Genomic DNA, 19,969 nt, shown 5'->3' on the forward strand with positions numbered 1-19,969 from the left:
ATTTAATTGGCGCACATAACAGCGTAGATAGCGAGGAAAGGGATACTTTTTTGAAATTAATTCTGATGCCAGGACTTGGACGACTGCTGTTGGCCACTCATCACCGCTGCTTCATCATAGCTTTGTCTGATCAGTTTGTTGGGTGAATTTTGAATTAAAGGATCTATAACGCTTAAAATTCTTTTACTAAGTGTTTATGCATCAAATTTTTCACGAATTAAGTAGTTCCAAAAACGTTCAGTTGGATCACCATCTTGAACATATCTAAAAATGATTGTTAAAAATAATAGTTGAGATTTTGCAGCAATATCAGTTGTTTGGTCCGCCATGATCGTCAAAAAATAAGAATTATTAATTTCCTCAATTATTTTTTCATGACACACTTCAAGCATATATACTTATTTACATAGCATACTGTATTTCTAGTCCAACCGAAAAAAAATATAAGGCCACCAAATATCCTCGGATTCTGGGAAGTATCGCTCTCATCATGTCCCCGAAGAGCCAATTCAAACGCTCCACAAAATTTAATTCTTTGACACATTTTTATTATATCTCTGTATATTTATCCAATACGCAGAATCTAATTGAGCCATTATATTAATGGTCCTTAGTAATGTAAATTCCATACAATTATGAAGATGGATTTTAGAATTTTTATGTCTTTTTAATTTCAAACTAGATCTAGATCTAGAAAGTGCTCTAGATCGGTGACTCCTATTTCCGTTCAAGCTTTATCACCACCAAGAAGTAACCAGGGAATATAGTACAACACATTTTTTTGTTACATCCACTAATCCATGTATTTTTTAAATAAATGTGTGTATTAAATTTACGGTTGCAACTTTTCCGTCTACTTAACAGGTCAATTGAATCCCCGGCCTGACACATAGATGGCGCTACTAGAATTAAATCTATATGTTTTTTAGTTAGCCCTAACCCTCAAAAGATGCGTGTATAAATTTGACAGCTGTCGAATCAATAGTTTGGGAATTGTAGCATTTAGAGTGAAGCAACTTTTTTTATTGTGAAAAAATAGATAAAAAAGAATTTCACGTGTTGATAAAATATGACTTTTTGAAGTGAAAAAATACAGTTGAAGCAAAAACTTGGCTTGATGGCGAGTTTTCGGACACTGCCCCAGGAAAATCAACCATCAAGGATTGGTATGCTTTTGGAAGTTTAGACGTGGTGAAATGAGCACCGAAGATGAAGAACGCAGTGGACGCACAAAAGAGGTTGTTACCGACGAAAACATTTAAAAAATCCACAAAATGATTTTGAATGGCCGTAAATTGAAATTGAATGAAATAACAGACACTCGAAAGATATCTACTGAACGTGTATACATCATATCATTCTCAAATATTTGGGTATGAGGAAGCTCTGTGCAAAGTGGGTGCGCGCGAGCTCACTTTTGACCAAAAATAACGACGAGTTGATGATTCGGAGCAGTGTTTGAGTGGACTGCATACGATGAACCCGCTCCAAAGCGCTCCTACCGCTCTAGGCAGGGATATGCCAGTTTCCATAATGTCTGTGTAAAGGACCAAGGACCAAGTCTTACAAGGACTGTTTATTTTGTTATTGAGATATCAGCTGTGATAAGAGCAGATATAGAAATGGTCTCAAGACAAACTATATTAACTAAACATATCACTTCTCAAACATCAGTAGTATCAAACATCCCTGGTATATGATTATTTGCTATCAACTTGTCAATTTCAATATATCAGCTCTGAAATGCAGTATTTTATATAACGCTTGACATAATGAGATAAGACTGATATTGACAAAGATAAAAAACCACAACACTTGGGTTTTGCCAGTTTAGTAAACCATGTCAGCACTGTTTGTCATATAAAGTATGACTTTTAAAAGTATCTGTAGTTCTTTTTTACGATAATTTAATTTATAATAAGTAGACTAAACTGTTTATCTTAATCTTCTTATTTGTGTGATGGCACGAGAATGTCGTAACGTCATAAAAGATAAACTGCACAGTCGAAATATTATGTTTAGTTTATTTTAAATAAATATTTATTGATATTGATGTACTTCATGTGATTTATTTTAATTCCTTTTTATAAAAGCAATTAAAATATTTAAAGCCTAAACGATTAACCAAATACTGAATCGATATCAAGAATTACTTTCCTAAGAATTATGTTAATACTTATTTATTTAGGATTTAACTATTAAATTATTATTGTTAGTATTATTATTATTCGCAGGTAATATTTAGATATTGATTTAACATATCAAATTTTTCAATCTATTTAGTTGTAGTACATAGTAATTAACTTCTTAGTAACTTGCTATTATATTTAAGCCTATTCAGATTTCGTTTATAGTATAACTAAACAATCTATTGACAATATATATATGATAATTATAAACTCTCTCCTGTCTTACCCCAAATCATTTGCATCATCAAATTAGTTACAGTCGCAGGAGTCGCACAAAAAACAACTTTCTGTTAAGTTTGATTAAGGTTAACTTACTAAACTTAGGTTAATGTTGGCAGATTCGATATAAAAACTTAGTTTAGTTTGTTTATATTTTAATGAGCATATATAACATACGTGAAAGGAAACGAAATGATGAGACTATATTCAGCTAGTCTATAATAATTTTATTTAATTTTTATTACTATTTTAACATTATACTAATCTTGGTTCAAATATTTTGGGTTTTATATTAAATCAATTAAACATATTTTTAAAAATATATTTGATTTAAATGATTATAAAAATGTAGTGTAGTTGTTAACATAAATATATTTTATATATCCCCTATATTTTTTTGTTACTTGCTGACTCATGGTATTTCCTTCTGTCTCAATGCGTCATTTAGTTGTAAGAATTCAAAATCAAAGGCATCAGAATATTTTAGTTATGAATTATGAACTTAACAGAGATTATAGAAACTAATAATGACATAATAAGATAAATATATATATTTATTTATATATATATATATATATATATATATATATATATATATATATATATATATATTATGCAGATTATCACATAGAAATATTTTTTATATTTCCAACGAGGATAGAGCCGTTTTCTATTGGACATTTTGGATATAAATTAGTCACACGACGTATTGTTAATTAAATACATGCATGCTAATTTATAGAGACGAATATGACGTAATATTTAAGAAAAAACGGATAATACATTGTTTGTACCTCCAATATTTAAATGCTACCTGGTACAGTTGCGAAACACTAGAAAAACAAGTAGTTCGCCGAGTTATGCAGCTACCGTTACACGATTTTAGCAGGATTATTTGTTGGGTAAATAATATCATTACTTACGTATAAGAGTTTCCACAGAAAGTAGATTTTGTGATCGTTCTTTTTTCACTCGACACGAAAAGAGTCACTTTAGACAGGTCGCTGCTCTATTGTTTCGAGAAAACAAAGACCGGCCCAGACACGGCATACTGTGCTATGTGCAATTTCATACGATTTCCTACTTTTGCAAGGCTGAACGAACGTCGGATTGATTGTAGACCGGGAGCAGGAACTAACGGTTTATATTTTTTTAATAAGATTTTATTTTCTGATCTTGTACTCTTATTATCGAGTTCGAATTTTTGAAGTCTTGGGAATTCACGTCGTCTTATATCAAATATAATTTGTTAGAGAATATTTTAGGCAATGTATAATAGAAAAGATCAGAAACTTTAAAGAATTTAATGACTTTTATAATATTGCATTAATAAATTGTATTAGAAATGAAAATTGAATTTGTAGGTAATGAGTGCTAAACATGTTAAGAGTACACATTATATGTCTCGCATACAAAATTATTATGTCTCGGTAGTTTTTGAGAGGTTAGCCATATGTTAATAATATTTTATTTATATCGCTTGAAGTTTCATACAATATTCATATATATGTTATATAATATATGGAATGTGTCAAATTTTTAGTTAACTAAGCGGTTTTCTATTTTTTTCTATAATAGTTTTCTATTTTAACTGGAAGAAAAATGCTGCTGAAGTACACCATAAGCTTATGTGAGGTGTTTGCATGTATCTTGAACAGCGATATATATTTGAGAAAATGCGACGTATCAATTTAAATTAACAGCTTACTAACTTAATAGTAAAATTTAATGGTTTTGAAACTTCTCCATATAAATGAATAGTTTTCTATTTACAATTATTGAGTTATTCAGTGTATGAAACTCATCAAAACTTATGGCAATTCTGCTCCATTATATCCCAATTGGCGCTTTTAGTGTCAACGATTCGGAAGTAGTAATATGAATGAAAAACGAGGACTAAAAAGACAATTAATTGCAAGAACTCAGTTCAAACTCTCAAAGAATTTTAATACACGCTTAGTAGTTAATGAATCAATTGTTTTCAGATATACATGTGATGACAAAGTTTAAAAAAAAACCGCTAGCATACGAATTGACTGAAAAATACCCTTTCGAATATTTTCAAAATGGCGGTTTCATTACTAAACTGGCACTTTTCTTTTCGTATTGTAACTGGCGATGAGAGGTGGATGTACAATAATTACAAGCGCAAAAAAACATGAGTTACTCCAGGAGAGCCATCCGTATCGATATCGTAGCGTAATCATATGGTGGGATTAGCAAAGATTAGTATATTACGAGGTGTTAAAAACCGAATAAAATTGTTAATAAATAATCTGAATACATGCAAGCACCTAGAAGAACTTTATAGCGACAATATTTTTATGAAGATGTATTAACCCATAAATTATGCGGGAAACTGTTTTGATATTTTAACAATGGTGGTCAAAGATGAGCTTGCAGAATTATTGATATTGGGCAAGAAGTAGTTTTTATATGATTAAAATCCACGAAAATGATTCACAAGCAAAACAATTGGAAGCCTTATGAACTGAAATAGATAGACGTTGATGGGCCATCTTTCATTTGCTTGTAGGTGATTCAGGCAGAAAAAAACCGTTTATTTTTACTTCGGGTTGTGACAGGAGATAAAAAATGGATATTCTACAAGCCCAAAACTTTAAACGTGTTACCATTAACATCACGATCGCTAGTAAAGCGGAATATTCATGATTGGAAAATCAAGCTGTGTTTTTAATGGATTTAATGGTTTTTAATGCATCAAAATAAGTCAAATGTGATCCATATAAGCCGTATATTATAAGAAAATAGCCTCAATATAAAAATTAGTCCCTAATTTAGATGACCTCAAAGGGCCATAAAGAAAAAGCTACAGCCACAATAAACAATATTTAATTAGCAATTTCAGCACTCATTTTGGGTTGAAGTAAAAGAATTCTTGACGACAAACAATCTGTAATTTCTGTACAAATTAACTATATTTCGGAGATCAATGATTTTTTTAAAAATGTCTAATTATAAAAAAGTTCATGTGCTCAAAATTTCCATTATGTTCGAAATATCTTTAAAAAATAGTTCACTCAATTTATTAACAGATACCTGATGTGACAGTTGTATAGGCTTTTCAAGCATTACCACTTGAGTCTATTGGACTGTCGTTATGAGATTTTTTTTCATAACTTAGAATTCAACGAGAGCAAACATATTTCACAGCTATGATCATGCATCATTTTATTTATGCTTGTTGTACTAAATTGTTGCATCAGCTTCTTGTATTACTGCATTATGAGAGGTTCTTGGCACAGCATAATGTTTTATTCATTTCTATCTTGTTGGCAATTTCCCAACGACGGATAACTTATCTTTACCGTCAAAAGTAGAAGTAAATTGATCAAATTGAATTAACTTAATTTGTTCACTAATACAAAATAAATTGCTCTTAAATGAAAAAAATGCTGTTATGAAGGTTATGATCTCGTACTAGTCTTGTTTGTATTACACTGTACGTTTAAAACCGCAGTAATATTTTAAAACCAGACGCTAACATTTGGTATACATAAGACTAAAATGAGTTTAAAATGTTATTTAATGTATTTGTAGAGCTCCTATACTATAAAGCTGAGTGCTAACTAAGTGATTCACGAGTAACAGAATGAGGTATACTGGGAACACCTGGAAACATTTAAACGTGAAAAGGATGTGATGGTTTTCTCATCTATGATTCAATTTAATTTGCCATCATTTAATGGCTATGCCTTTAACGTCATTCAATAATTGCTCTGTAGAAAATGTGATAATTATATTTCTACTTCATGTATAAAATACAGTATTTTGAGAAAAGTGAACTCTACTTTTCAGAGAATTAGATAAGATTGTGCTTTTCCGTTCAATAAAATATGGCGCCATTATAAAGTAAAGTAAAAAAAGTTGTCGGATTTAAAAGGCCATAATTGAATCATAAGATTTGGATCTATTAAATTCGTGTATTAACTATTTTGACTCAGTATCATATGGTGTATTCTTCTACTGGAGTTTTCAACCGAATAAGTTGTTTATGAAAAAAATTATATTGATTTTTTAATTTTAGCTGTTTGTTTTTAAAAGCACTGGTAATGTTGACTTAAGTGAAAAAAATGACTGGGAATAGTTTCAAGAGCTTAAGCTTTAACAACTTCGCGAAAGGTCAAAAGAGTAATAAGACACGAGGTTATGATGACAAATTCCCTTATAGAAGTAAAAATTGGATGCCGCATCTTTAAACTTCCTGAAAATCTGCACAAAATTCTACTAGACATTATTATTTTCGACTACCTATCTTTTTTGTGTGAAAAGAAGAGATTTCCAATAGCTAACTGTGCACAGTACTCTAAATAAAGTACATTCTGTCAATTAAAATTTACATTATTATAAAATAACCTCAAAATATTTTATAATATTCAAAATATTATTTCTACAATTTATAGTATATTTCAAAAGAACATTTACATTTGATTACGGAGCATTTATTGGGAATGGAAGGCATCTTATATGTGAAAGCTGTATAAAAATAAAGTAGGTTAAGAAGCAAGACTCAATTTCATTACAATACTGGAAAAACCAAAATCTAGACGACCAAGACCATTCAAGAACAGTAGAAAACGAACTGTTAATCAGTCTATTTGTAATCATCTGTATCTTCTTCTGGATTTTGCTAAATTTTTAAAGATTCACGTCTGTAAAACTTAATTGGCCCAAGAATTAGAGACTTGACTTCGTAAAGTAGTTAAGTGTGGGCATTCCAAAATTTTACCAACATATTTTATTGGATGAAGATCATTTTATTGAACAGGTAAATGAACGGAAGTATCACTATTAGAGTGCCAACAATTTGAAATACAGTCATCCGAAGCTATTCGACTAAAGTGGCCATATTGCCTCTAGCTTCTTTAAAAATGAAGTCTGTAAAGGAATTATACACTCTTGCACATATTCTTTTTAAGAATTAAATTTTGAAATTATAGAATTTAATAATAAACAACTTTTCGATAGATTGCCTTATAAAACTAACATATCTGGAAATATGATATATATATGAAAAATCTTGGGATTAGCTATTATATTATGTAATCAATTCACAGTCAATTCCGTTTCAATTTATCTTGAACTTTGTAGTTATGGTTCACTCCCAGTTTCACTCGAATACGTGTTAGTTTAGTTAGCAATTATTGGGTGTTTTTTCAAATCAAACAATAAACGCAATGAATTCCAAAAATGTAGTTTTGGTCGTTCCATTATTAGCGTTTATTATTAGTGATTAACTTAACACAAGTAACACTAACTGTTGTAAATATAGCACACATAAAGAGAAATGTCAAAATCGTCGAATTTAACAGTTAGATTAGGTTGCTTAGTTTAGTCTGAAAGCACGTAACAGTTGAAATACGCAAAATTATAGTACGAAAATAATCAAGCAGATATGTATATAGTTTACAAGAAGATATATTACAGAAAGATTTAGAATGACAAATTCAAATCCCCGAAAAACAATCGAAGTGGATTAACTTTGATGTTGATCAGAAGTCTTATAGCTCCGTGTACACAAAACTTGTATAATAGTATTAATATACAAAAGTGGCACGCATTTGCAAAAACACTGGCGTCCAAATTCTGAAAGGTTTACAAGGAATTCTTAGGTAGCCGGATATAGCTAGATAAGGTTATTCCCAAATACCAAAATTACATGACAATCTAACAATATTTGTATTAAGATCAAGCTCGAAGAATATGTTTTGTTGGTGTACATCAATAAATTATTTTTACAGTTTTACTGAGCAAATATATTAAGATCCAGGGCCTCTATGAGATAATGTTGTCAGATGTCTCATAAATAATGATAATAAATAACAAAAAATCACAAACAATGTAGGTTAATATCACTGCAATTCCGGATATATATGGTGATTCCTATTCCATGTTTTCCAGATAAACAGCTTGTGTTCAGTTAACAGAGATTAAATGATAACAAATTTAGCCTTATGTTAAAGATGTTAAAAATAAACTAGGTACTTTTCAGTTATATTTTGTAGTATATATTTACCAATCAGGGTTTACCTGGATTGGACCTAGTGCTTAACGTGAGCTTCGAACCACGGTCCTTGGCATTAAGCCTATTTATGTCAAAAGACATCCATTCTTACACATCCTGGTTCTTATTGTTATTGGGATTGTCATTTCTTGTCGGATTTTAGACTGTTGTCTAGAGACAATTACAATAAAAAAACAGTCATTCATGCGGGATTCGGATCCGCAACTATAATAGAAGTAAGAGGACCGCCCTATCGTCTTAACGATTGCGAATACGAAACCGGCAAATTAGGTGTTTTACGATACTAACAATTAATTTAGTAGATACGTATCGTTGTTTTCTCAAACATTTATTGCGAAATTAATTCAGAACAGAATTGTATTTATTATAAAGAACAACTCACCGGCGACCTAATATTTTTTGATTGAGTCGATTATTTAAACATTTAGAAAGTGGTAATTTCAATCAAAGTATTGACCTTCATCATAAGTATTTGTCAGCTCTGACATTTAACTTGAAATTTCTAATAGAAAAAGTTACACGCATATTAAAGATTTGCTTTTTAATTATTTGCGTAACATGCCCACATCATCTTTTAGCTCCTAATAGTATTTAAATTTTTTTACACCACACTAAACTTATTTAATTCGTTAGAAGCTTTAAACTTTATGAAATCATTGAATAAATAGTTGGTTTTATAGAGTACATGCGTTTTAATTATATATATTCTTAATCTAAAATCGTTTGAATCTTATATCCAGATTTTTTAAATTTCCCAATTTTTTGATAATCAAGACACAATAACAGGTCAATTGAAAAGTTCCCGGCCTGACCATAGATGGCGCTACTAGAATTAAATTCATATGTTTTTAGTTAGCCATAACTTTTGTTATTGTGTTATTGCTTTTTGAAAGGAAAAAATACAGTTGAAGCAAAAATTTGGCTGGATGCCGAGTTTCCGGACACCGCACCAGGAAAATCAACTATCAAGGATTGTTATGCTAAGTTTAGACATGGTGAAATGAGTACTGAAGACGGTGAACGCAGTGGACACCCAAAAGGCGTTGTTACCGACGAAAACATTTAAAAAATCCACAAAATGATTTTGAATGACCGTAAATTGAAATTGAATGAAATAACAGATGCTTTAAAGATATCAACTGAACGTGTTCATCATATCATTCACGAATATTTGGGTATGAGAAAGCTCTGTGCAGAGTGCGTGCCGCGCGAGCTCACTTTTGACCAAAAACAACGACGAGTTGATGATTTGGAGCAGTGTTTGAAGATGATCATTGTAATAAACTCGAGTTTTTACGTTTATATGTGACAATGAATGAAACATGGATCCATCATTTCACTCCGAAGTCCAATCGACAGTCATCCGAGTGGACTGCACACGATGAACCCGCTGCAAAGCGTGGGAAAACGCAACAGTCGGCTGGCAAGGTTATGGCGTCTGTATTTTGGGATGCCCATTGAATCGTTTTGAACCGAATCGATATGGAACCGTTTGAAGGACGAAATCGCCGAAAAACACCAAGACAATGCACCATGCCACAAGTCAGTAAAAACGATGGCAAAAATCCATGAATTGGGCTTCGAATTGCTTCCTCACCCATCGTATTCTCTAGAACTGGCCCCAGCGATTATTTCCTGTTCTCAGATCTCAAAAGAATGCTCGCTGGGAAGAAATTTTCGTGGAATTAAGAGGTGATCGCCGAAACTGAGGTCTATTTTGAAGCAGAGGGCAAATCTTACTACAAAAATGGTTTCGAAATGTTGGAGGGTCGCTATAATCAGTGTATCACCCTTGAAGGGAATTATGTTGAATAAAAAAAACTTATTTTGCCAAAAAAATGTGTTTTAATATGGTAGGCCGGTGACTTTTCAATTGACCTGTTAACACGGCATAATATATACACGCATAACGGTATGAAATAGGTACAATATATGGGCAGTATTGCCTCGTTACTGATGTGTCTAAGGCGAATAAACAGGCCAAATTTTATGCTTTTGCCTGTACATAAATATGTTCATACTCAGAACAGGACTCACATCTGAAATTATTGACAGCAAGAGATGTTATTTAGAAGGTGAGATGACCCACGTCAAATATCATTAACGTTAATGTTAACGAAAACTTATTTTATTTTGTCATCTTTGTAGATCTGGCAATGCATCGAACAGTCCTGATGAAGTAAAATAACAGAATATACTAAAACAGTTTGCAATAATACAAGAAGCAATAAAACAAATAATCGAACTAAATGTACTGGATACAGAGGAAGTAAAGCGAGAATGGTGTTTAAAATAACGAAGCACGTATATAACAGGAAATGTGTAGCCATAAATGCAACATCAGAAATCGTAAAAAGATAAATTCCAAGGCAGAAAAATTAAGAAATTACGAAAATTTCTTGGCGAATACTATAAAATAAAGTGGATATTGAAAATGAGATCATAGTAGCATAATGAAGAAGATAGATATTAAAAAGATAAATGTAGGCAAAAAATCAAATAAAAGTCGTCATTGGATTTTAGATGGAACGAATTGGGAATAGAAGAGAAACTTATTTAGAAGAAAGACGAGAATAACAAGAGAAGATAATATACATTTACAACAGACATTTTAAATATGCATTGGAGGAGAAATTTATTGGAAACCAATTTATAATACTTATAATTTATAATATAATATAAAAATAAATATCACAAACCTGAAAATAAATTTTCCAGAAGCTTGAAATAGTTTCAATTATCACAGTTGAAATCTGGATTGGTACAATTTAAAAAAAATTACAGAATATTAATATCTATGGTGTTCCCACTCAAAATATGTAGAAAACGTAACAATTATTTCATTAAAACTTATTTACTTACAACATATCCTGCACTTATGATGATTGTGGTAAATGATAAATTAACTTACCTGAAAAATAAAAGGAGAATATTAATAAATGGACTTTTAATGTACGAATAGATTTTAAAATTTTAATCAATGAAATTAAATATAATATAAATATAATATATCATTCTCTTGAATGTTCCTATGAAATATCAATATTTGGAAATTTAACTAGTACACACAAGTGCTTTGACCTAAATTTAATAGTATACATATTTTACAACTTTTATGGACTTCTAGAGTGAAAATAAACCTCGGTTTTCCATGTAAAATAAAACTATAAAATTACTGTAATAGTTAAACTTATGAGAGACCAATAATATACAATAATATATATATATATATATATATATATATATATATATATATATATATATATATATATATATATGAGATAATTTTTATTTTATAATTATATTTTTTGCATATTAAACAACTATTGGGCTATTGTGTATAGTGATAATTATTACCAAATTTTGTGAGATTTCATTTTCAAAAAATAACTGTCAGCAAGAATCTGAGATTCGAAAACTGATTAAGTTTTTATCTAAGTTATAGTGAAGATATATTTAAAAAATATATTAGGATTATTTATTATTTCAATATATATTAAACTAGATAGAAAAATGTTTTACTACTCTCCATTTAAGTGAAGTACAAATAAAATTAGTTTTAAAAACGAGTTATGGAGCATGATAGACATTTCATGATCTTTTCAGTACAGCATCTTGGTCATTTCTATTTTAAACTTTTTATTGTCGTTTGAACTCATTTCATTGATGTTTCATACCGCAAGATGGCAGATAAAACCCTGTTGTATTTCCTTTCACTTTCTAAATCATATACTTTTAATGTTTGTGCTACTTTTAGGATATAATTATATGCTCTCGTAGTACGTTATTCTATTCTTATTCCCTCGGCTCATGAATTATTACATTTTCTCGAAATAGGTTAAGGCAAATAGTATATACTGTTTCTCTTCCATCGAAAATTTTAGTTATAAAAAATGTTTATCATTAATTTTATATTATAGCTAATATATTAGGACAAGAAAAAATTATTTATATTTTTTGAGAGTTAATTTACATAGTTTTTTAATTTAAAACGATTATATTGAATTATATTTTGCATGTTCTATTTATCAGCTAGTAATTATTGTACACATTATTATTGGTTCGTTTTTGGGTAACTATTTTTGTATATCTTAACATGTGTTTTTTTCATATATGAGTACCCAAATGCTTTTAATAAATTGTTGTAGAGCTTCTGCTGATTGCCATAACCATATATATCTATTTTTATTAATGCACTTTGGTGATGCTGCTGCCTTGAAATGTATCATAATTCATATTCTCTCTGCAGGATCATTGTTCCATTGTCATTGCTGTGGATATGGTGGAATCAGCAAGATGTAGTATTTTACGGCATGCTAAAGCCGAATAAAATCTTACTGCAATTCGAATGGGAAATACTGCCTCACCCAGCCCATTCACCAGACGTTGAGCTTTCTGACTATCACTTGTTCAGCTCGATACAATATGGTTTAGCTGGCACATTGTTTCGAAATGTTGAAGAACCACTACTTCTTTCGACATGGTAGTAAGTTGGCAGGAAGATGGGAAAACGTTGTAGAAAATAATAGAAAATATTTTTGTTCAAATGATTTTTTGGGTAATACATGCAAGCATCTAACATTTATAACATTTTAAAAATTTTCTTCAGGTCTATAAATTAATTTTAAAGGATTTACAATAGATGGTACTACTGTGTATCAAATCGCATCGGGTTCATCTGTAACCAACTACAAGTTCAAGCCTCACTAACAGGCTTTACTTTTCAGTTCAGAAGTGTGAACCAAATATTTTTTCAGTGCATCGAAAAGCATTTTAGTTCGATTTGTACCGACTAAATCACATTTACATAAAGTTTTGCTTTTTACCTCAATTATTATTCAATACCTCAGTTTATGGCAACCATGCTCCATTGATTTCATCACGTGAATACTGGTTCACAAGGTCGTATTAAAAGTGGTGATTTTGAAACCGAAAACAAAGAGTGTTATGGACAGGTAAAAAAAATTGAAATTGACAAAGATTTGAAAGCATTACTCTATCAATTGGGATCATTATCGACTAAAAGTGATGCGTTTGAACAGAACACTGCACGAAAAACGGTCGGAATACGAGCAAAGATACAACAATGTTATTCTTCAACATGACAACTCTCGACCACAAACATGTGTATTTTGCAACAGCAAAACCAGTGAAAACATTCTCGGAAATTTTAAAATGGTATGTACTACCCCACCCGCTGTATTCTCCAGACCTTGTATTGCTCGAGCATATGAGTCGTGACCTGTCTGAGCAACGCTTCACTTCTTATCCCTTCACTATTAAAAATCCTTTAAAACTAATATATAGATCTGATATTAAATATAAAATTGTGTTTATTTGATTTTGCAAAATCATTTTGCTCATTTTCCATTTTTATATTGAACGAATTTTACTTTTTCACATCGAATAAAAGTTATTTATAAATAACCGATTTAGACATGGAACTAGGACAGAAACGTTGGAACTTCGACTATCGAAAACACACAATCTGTCATTCATTTATCTAGATAAATGCATGTTCGAAACTACCTTCGGACGAAATCTTTATGAATTGCTCACCATACTACTATGAAGTCATTCAGGCCATTCGAAAGCTCTTCGTCGTTATTTCTCGGGAATTTTTTAACCTTCGTGGCTCATTATTCATAATATTACACGGCTTTGTATTTATTTACGTGATTCCATCGGATTTTATTTTAAGATGTTCATTTAATTGATGTCCTATTGTTAATTGTCGCGTAATTAATTTGATAGCTAGATTTGTTTTATAGTGGTCATGATTCATGATTGTTTTTAATAGCTGTTGTAAGCTGATAACAAGTACTATAAACATACATGTTAATTAAATGAACAACTCAGAGCTCAAAGGACAAATTAATATAAAATCTCAATAATAGAACTGACATCAATTATGAAAATATCGCTATATACATCGCGTTATGTTGCTCATCTTTATTTTACGTACTCTTACTTATGTGATTGGTTTAACCATTACAAATATTATTGATCACTTCAAAATCGAATTTCAGATGCTAAAACGTAAAATGTTTAAAAATGAGTGTAAGATAGTTTTACTTTATATTTATTCAAATCTTTTTTGAGATTTTATATTTTTTCAAACAACTATCAATTTTGTGGTTCAAATTCATGTTTAAATTCAGCCTGTCAACAAATCTCAACATTGATTTCCCTGGTGTAGGGTCTCCACACCATTTATTATGTTACTGGTTAGGTTCGGCAATATATTTCCATCAAGAAACAGTGATTAATAAACAGGGTTCAATATTGAAATTCTCTCAAAACTTCCCTGGAACAAAAGTTCAGCCATCCCCTATTCACGGACTCACTGTCAATCATCTGTTCCGTTTATCTGAATGGCTTCAGGACAAGTTTACTGTCCCTTCTTATAACCCTTCTCACGTTGGTATACCGGGAAATGAGCGTGCGGATGGTGCGGTTAAATTGTCAGCCTTCTCTCCCCTCCCCATCACAAATATTTGTATCCATACTGACCTTATCCCGTTCGTTCCTTCTTTCACCAAGACAGGGTACAGCCTCGTTGGGCCCAGGAGACCAACCACAACAGACACTTTGAGGTTAAAGCTGATTTTTTCTACTCTCTTCGCGTTCCTTCCCTTAGTCGCCATGTCGTAGCTCTGAATTGACTGAGATCGGGTCACTGTTACTTCTCGCACGGTCACTGGATGACTTCGAGCCCGTCTGCTCACTGTGAGTTTTGTCACCATGCCTTTATTTCAGTCTACCACATACTGAACGACTGTCCACAGCTCACCCAGATTAGAGCTATGTATAGTATGCAAAACTTTAGAAATGCCTTAACTGGAGGATATACAGACAGACTTCTCGGATTTCTACGAGAAATCGATTTTCTCCATAGAATCTAGCCTATACCAAATAAACTGTTACTGGCCAAATAGCTATTACCACTTTCGTATGGGTGCTAATGTGTGCTGTCTGGATAGAGCCTCTACTTCGTTATGGTTGTATTTGTAGTCTTGTTGTTGTATCCATTTTTAAATTATATATACACTATTTATACTTTTAGCCCACTGTTTGTGTTATTAATTTTATTGATCTATTAAATTGTTATTTTATATATACCCTTCCCCTTTATATCAACACCGTACTCTTGTATAGTCGCTAAATGACCACATCCGTCAAAGCGACAAAAAAAAATTAATCATCCGTTATTTTGAAAATGATTAGTTTTTTTATCCAGTTGTTTTAAACCACTGTAATTTGTAAACGAATAGTTGGAATAATATGAAATTTTGACACGGTGCTTGAAATCTTGAAATCACATGGGCCAACAGGCAAAGATACATTAAATATCTTAACATTAATATTTTAATAAACAAAGTTGTCAGACCATCTAAGTGTCAAATAAGAGAGTTATTGTGATATGTTATATGGTAAATTAAACGAAGAATTAACAGATTAATTAGTAATTGGAAAGTTGTAGATCCAATAGTGATAATACTATCGTGTATCATATCATCATATCGTGTATCAACACAGTTCCAAAAAGTTTATTAAAAGTGTAATTTCTCTATCATCCAAGATTTGTTATTTTAATATATATGTACATAAGCTGACTAATAATATAAATATAACATGCGTAATAACCTAAAAACATATAATAAACATGTTAAGTCTGCATCATAAAAACAACAAAGCCTTTATATAACATCAATACGTAAATTTGCATGTATTACTTTTCGCCAGTTCGGTTTAAAAATATCTAGTTTGCTGAGTCATCAGCTTACTTGTATTAAACTAACGTAACTTTTAATTGATGTCTTACTTTACCTGTTCCGTTAATAAATTATTACGAATCGAATTACTATTGCTCACTAGAAAAACTATATCCGTTATGGAACATCAATTTGCATTAAAAGACATCAAACTATTAGGTTTATCATTTTATTTATCAATTGATTAACTGAATGAGATTTAGTAGGTTAGCAAAATATTTCACGCAGTGCAAGCAGTATTTTGGTTGAAGGTTGGGTTTCATAATGAGTATATGCAAAATGAGTGGAGGAATAATATAAAATTAAAATATTACTTTAAAACACAAAATGGTTCTTGTCTCCTTTCACCACAATATTACAATATGCCTGAATCATCAAGTACGTTAAATTAATTTCAATAGAAATTTAAGAGTAGAAAGGTATAAGCGGCTACTGAACTCCAAGAGTACTACGTCCATATATTCCAACTTTGGCTGGATCACATATAACAGGTCAATTGAAAAGTCCCCAGCCTACAATAGTAAAACACATTTTTTTGGCAAAATATTTTTTTTTATTCAACATAATTCCCTTCAAGGGTGATATACTGATTATAGCGACCCTTCTTTTCGATGCCATTTTTGTAGCACAATTTGTCCTTTGGTTCAAAATAGGCCTCAGTTTCGGTGACCTCTTCATTCGACGAAAATTTCTTCCCAGCGAGCATTCTTTTGAAATCTGAGAACAGGAATTGGTCACTGGGGGGCAGCTCTGGAGAACACGCTGGATGAGGAAGCAATTAGAAGCCCAATTCATGGATTTTTGCCATCGTTTTCACTGACTTGTAACGCGGTATATTGTCTAGGTGAAGCAGCATTTTTTTCTTCAAATTTTTTTCGCCGATTTCGTCCTTCAAACGGTCCAATAATGTTATGTAATAGTCGCTGTTGATGGTCCTTCCTTTTTCAAGGTAGTCAATGAAAATTATTCCATGCGCATCCCAAAATACAGATGCCATAACCTTGCCAGCTGACTATTGCGTTTTCCCACGCTTTGGAGCGGGTTCACCGTGTGCAGTTCACTCGGATGACTGTCGATTGGACTTCGGAGTAAAATGATGGAGCCATGTTTCATCCATTGTCCCATATCGACACAAAAATTCGGGTTTATTACACTTGATCATCTTCATACACTCCTCCGAATTATCAACTCGTCGTTGTTTTTGGTCAAAAGTGAGCTCGCGCGGCAACCACTTTGCACAGAGCTTTCTCATACCAAAATATTCGTGAATGGTATAATGTATACGTTCAGTTGATATCTTTAGAGTGTCTGTTATTTCAATTTACGGCCATTCAAAATCATTTTGTAGATTTTTTTCTACTGCGTTCACCGTTTTCGGTGCTTATTTCACCATATCTAAACCTGGTATACCAATACTTGGTGGTTGATTTTCCTGGTTTCCTGGGGCAGTTATCCATTTTTTTCACAACAACAAAAATAACTTGACTCAAAATGCTATAATTTACAAACTAATAATCCGGCAGCTGTCAAATTTATACACGCATCTTCTGAAGGTTACGACTAACTAAAAAAATATGGATTTAAATCTAGTAGCGCTATCTATGTGTGAGGCCGGGAACTTTTCAATTGACCTGTTATAACTATGGTTAAAAAATACTATGATAAATTAAGAACTCTACTTTTATGGTTAACAATAGGAAAATTGGTGAAGCAGTAATTGGGATACGAATTTATTAGACCGTTTCAGAACCTTTGTTTTTTAAAATTACTCTCATTTTGCTGTTCATCAGGATATCAAATTTCATTGGAATTACTACATATCTTCATACGGATATCTTCGAATTACATAGAAATATTTCAATGAATATAATAGCATATCAATATTGAAAGAGAAGAATCCAAACATGCAAGTTGCATATTAGAGCACATTGATGGTTTAAAGAAAAATAAATGTAAAGGCCATCAATATCATGTGAATATACATAATTAAATATATCGATGATGTTGCTTCGATGTTGAAATATACCATATTTAAATCCAATTTTGTTTTGTTTCTTTCATGTTCATTAATGCTTTAATATCTTAGTTAGAAGCTTTTATTTATAAGATTTTATTATTTAAAGTCATTTAAAGAAAAAGAAAGGTATATTAGTAAATTTCAGCAACATAGGTATCTATTGATATAAGTTTGGTATTATATTGAGTTAATTTTCTCAACTTACAATTCCACTAACTGTCCTAAAATATTGTTAATTGTTATAGTATTGTCATGAGCGCTTTTTTAGAAAGAAGTAATATCATTAGGGAAATTTAATTCTTAACGAAATACAGACCTCCACAATGAAAACGTGAAAATATATAACCAAACTAAACTGAATTTCTTCATTTTATGTACATATACAAGCGTACAACTACTCTGCTTGTTAACTTTCCTGTAGTATTATCACAATAATTTTTCATTTTATATCGACTATGTTCAATAAAATAAATTACTAAGTATAATCTATTATTTTTTAATGATTGTCACATATTATTAAATAAAATAAAACATATAATGTGATTATTATATATTAACATTATATCATAAAAAGTAATTTCTTATTATTAAATTTATAACAACAAGAACTGAAATTTTCTTAAATATCAAAAACTATCGTCACATCACCATCGAGGTATACATTAATTGCTCTTACAATGTAAATTAAGCTAAGGTTGTCATTGAATTTTAAGAACATATGCTAATGTAACTTATATACAGTAACAAACAATTAATGACGAAAGACAAAAAGTATACTATTTTAATTTAACTTAATAATTAAAGAATATACCTGCAATAGACGAAATTGTCACATAAGCACACTTAATTAACTATAACTAATATTTGGTTCTATCTAAAGGTTAAATAGTTTATTTAATGACTTTTAGTGAAACCGAATAGCCCCGTTAGAATACACCCCCTTTTTGGTAATAGTGTTATTCTTTCTGGTGAAACCTCGGAAGTTATTAGATAAATATCAAGTTGTGATAACAGGAACCATAATAAAGCATGTAACTTGATCTTGGCTTAGTATTGGTTTCGGTTAAGTTTGTTCTAGATCAACAGCTGTCAAAACTGTCGCTGAATGATTATAATGATTATAATAATGAAGATATCTCGTAATATATGTTTATAATTTTTGACGTAAATATGTTGGGTTATAATATATTAATAAGTATGATTGAGCTTTTTATTTAAAAAAAAATATGAAAGAGAAAGAAATAAAAAGTCTCATTTTCTTTCACAAAGTATTCGTGTCTTTTGATTATCATAATGAAATGTTAGTTAGACGTTGTTAACAAGATTTTTCCTTTATTACTAACTAGCAGTAAAACAGCGAACAGTGTCCTTCTAAATGTCGAGTTAATGATGTTTACGACCTATATCGATTACACACCTAAGTTAAAATTGTTAAATATTAAGTCATATTTTGAAAACAAAGCGGTTTTCAATTAATAGGAAACAACTAATAAACAAACAAAGTTCTATGAAATTAGCAGAAACCATTTTAACGTTAACATTGAGAATTATCATGTTTATTTGTTTATGACAATTGGCACATAAATAAAGATAAACACACGTCGGATGAAAGCGTTTTTTAAAAAGCGCCAATAAATTGTCAAATTTAAATTATAAAACTCAATGACAGTATAGAATATATAAAGCATACGTTTTGGTGCGTGTGTTAAATGTCTGGTTTCAT

At 30.9% G+C, this 19,969-nt stretch overlaps 1 protein-coding gene across 5 annotated transcripts in view; it reads right to left on the reverse strand.

Moving 5' to 3' along the window:
• The window catches only part of LOC143191251 (cyclic AMP response element-binding protein A), a 194,377-nt gene that overhangs the window by 63,145 nt on the left and 111,263 nt on the right, over positions 1-19,969 (reverse strand). The window contains exon 1 of one of the 5 annotated variants that reach the window (XM_076396144.1): positions 3,332-3,470. The exons of 2 other annotated variants lie outside the window; for them this stretch is intronic. The gene's annotated coding sequence lies outside the window, so the exon portion shown is untranslated. Of the gene's footprint in view, positions 1-3,331; positions 3,471-19,969 lie in introns of those variants that run through there. 2 more of the 5 variants (XM_076396142.1, XM_076396143.1) reach the window with 2 other exon arrangements.

The sequence above is a fragment of the Rhynchophorus ferrugineus genome, unplaced genomic scaffold (genome assembly GCF_030347505.1).
Source record: "Rhynchophorus ferrugineus isolate W39M unplaced genomic scaffold, kcgeb_rfMv2 rfM2, whole genome shotgun sequence".
In the NCBI taxonomy this organism is placed as follows: domain Eukaryota; kingdom Metazoa; phylum Arthropoda; class Insecta; order Coleoptera; family Curculionidae; genus Rhynchophorus; species Rhynchophorus ferrugineus.